Here is a 2,480-nt window from a genome sequence, read left to right as displayed (position 1 = left end):
CATGGTAGCACTAGCCACATGTGGCTACTGAGCACTTGAAATGTATCTGATGTAACTGAGAATTGAATTTTTAGTTAAATTTAATTTAATTTAAATAGTCACATGTGGCTAGTGGCTACCATATTGGACTGCACAGATTTGCAGTCAGAATGTTGACCTTTGCCATTTACTCTTGCTTTTTGGTTCCTCGTACCTAACCTCTGTGATGTAAAGTGGACTTTTGAATGGGGTGAGTTCGACACAGTCTGAACTCAAAGTCTGCACGTGGCTGTGAGCTTTGCCCTGACATTCTTATGCGAAAACAACCATCCACAATGCAGTGCAGTTTTCTTTTTAAGGGAAGAGAGAAGCCTCCTTGAATTCTGGCTGGGGTCCCAAGGACCTGATCCAACACTTTTTGGAGCTTTGAATGGGTAAGCAATGCAATGTATACGGCCCGGGGAATTTGTCTCTGGAGTGAGGTGACGTACAGACAATGTGCTATTGTGTCAGATGGGCATCCAGCAGAGAGACGTTGCTGGTCTTGATGCATCTCTCCTACTAACTCCAGGCATCTTTACATCTTGTTTACCTGGTAGAACAGACATGGCCCAGGACGGGGGGATGAGTGAGTAGCAGAGATACCAGAAGGGAAAAAATGCTTTAAAATGCCAACCGATAAGTAAGCAATAATAACCTGTCAAAAGGTTAGAGCAGAAAGTCTACAGCCATGCTGCCCTGAACAAGCCTGATCTCGTCTGATCTTGGAAGCTAAGCAGGGTTGGGCCTGGTTAGTACTTGGATGGGAGACCACCTAGGAAGACTAGGTGCTGTAGGCATTAAAAATAAAAATAAATAAAGGATTGTAAGCTGACAAGGTCCTTGCAATTTATGAGGTCAACTAAGGGTTGCCTCGCCTAAAAAAATAAATAAATACAAAAGATTGGAGCAGAAAGTGTCCATTGTGTGGGCGCATACCAGTGCCCACAGGCCTGCCTAACCTTATCGTGAACATGCTGATTTCCTTGAGTCTCTGGCCGTAGGCTTGCCGTGTATAAACCTGATTTCCTCAACCAGAGTTCATGCTTTCGAAGCCATGCCTCATAGTTGTCTTGTTTTTTTCCTTTAGAATTTCAGTGTGCTGATAGTGATCTTTAATAAACACCTCCTTGTGAGTAGCTTTTTGTTCTCCTGGAGCTTTGGCTTTGACTCCTAGAAAATGTGCACGCATGAATACAAATAACGTTTATGGAGCTCCTGCCAGGCCTAAGTCTCTGTACTTAGTGCTGTGGACAGTGACAAAGGAGGAGCCAGGGATGGTTGCTCTCAGTCTAGTGGGAGAGCAAAAGCAGGCGTGTGTGAAAGATGACACACAACTGGTAGAAACAAAGAAGTGGTAGCCGGGATACAGAGTTGGGGGTGGGGTGCAGCGTGCTTGTGTGGCTGGATTATGTGTGTGTCTCTGTCTGGTCTTCTTTCGAGGATTCCCTCCTTCATGAGGCTCAGCTGGTACCAGCCACCTCCATGCCTGCGGTGACAGTGCTGCCTTTATGGTGGGTCAGGCAGCTTGCTGTCTTGCTGGGGCTGTGCTGAGGTGGTGCTGTCCTGAGCTGCCTCTTCCGTGGCAAAGAGCACTTGAGGAGGGGAGGGGGAACTGGGGAAGAGGACTGTGTGGAAGGAGAAGAAACTCTTTTTTTTTTTTTGGTCACTTAAATGGTGATAGGGTTTTGCTGTCAGACTTCCTCCTAGTCACAGAAGGGGCTTGTTGGGACTCCAGCAGCTCTCATACATGGAGCCCTGTGATGCAGGACCAGGTGCGGCTCTGGAGGAAACAAGACAAGCAGAGCTTGGCGATGCGGACCCCCACAGTCACCTGAGCCCCCCTCTCCCCCTCCCCCACTCCTGCTCTATGCTCATAGCGTTTGCTGCCTGGCAGGAGCAGGTGGGCTGCATCTCCCAGCTGGGGCTGGGGAGGGACTTCTCTGGCTGACTCACAGGAAGGAGCTTGCCCTTTTCCATCTTCCATATGCACTCCAGTCACCTGGGGTCTTGTTAAAGTGCACATGCAGAATCAGTAGGTCTGGATACGCCCCGGGATTTTGCAGTTCTGACAAGCTCCCAGGTGATGCCAGTACTGCCAGCCAGCACACCGCACTGATTGGCAGGGCCTTCCTTACACGTTGGGTTCTCAACCTGGTAACACGTTAGCCTCACCTGGGGCGGGGAGTAAAATGTGCTGATGCTGGGTCCTACTCTACACCAAATAAATTGCCATCTCCGAGAGTTGGGTCTAGGCGCCAGAATGTTTTAAATGCCCTCCAGGTGATTCTGCTGTCCAGCCAGGCTGAGAACCACTGGCTCTCTGGATAGTTTTTCTCCTCTCCCACATGCTTTCCCCTGGCTGTGCCTTCCTTACCGCAGGAGACGCTCAGTGCCTGGCGGGCAGAGAACATCTTCTGCCACCAGTGCGGCCCTGCTGTACTTCTCAGTCAGCATGTGGT

General features: G+C 49.5%; 1 pseudogene; it reads left to right on the top strand.

Moving 5' to 3' along the window:
• Nucleotides 1–699: 699 nt before the first annotated feature.
• Nucleotides 700–818, top strand: LOC112471875 (annotated as a pseudogene).
• The last annotated feature ends 1,662 nt before the right edge of the window (nucleotides 819–2,480 follow it).

Source organism: Pteropus alecto, unplaced genomic scaffold, assembly GCF_000325575.1.
Source record: "Pteropus alecto unplaced genomic scaffold, ASM32557v1 scaffold359, whole genome shotgun sequence".
In the NCBI taxonomy this organism is placed as follows: Eukaryota; Metazoa; Chordata; class Mammalia; order Chiroptera; family Pteropodidae; genus Pteropus; species Pteropus alecto.
This window is presented reverse-complemented; position numbering and strand designations above follow the sequence as displayed.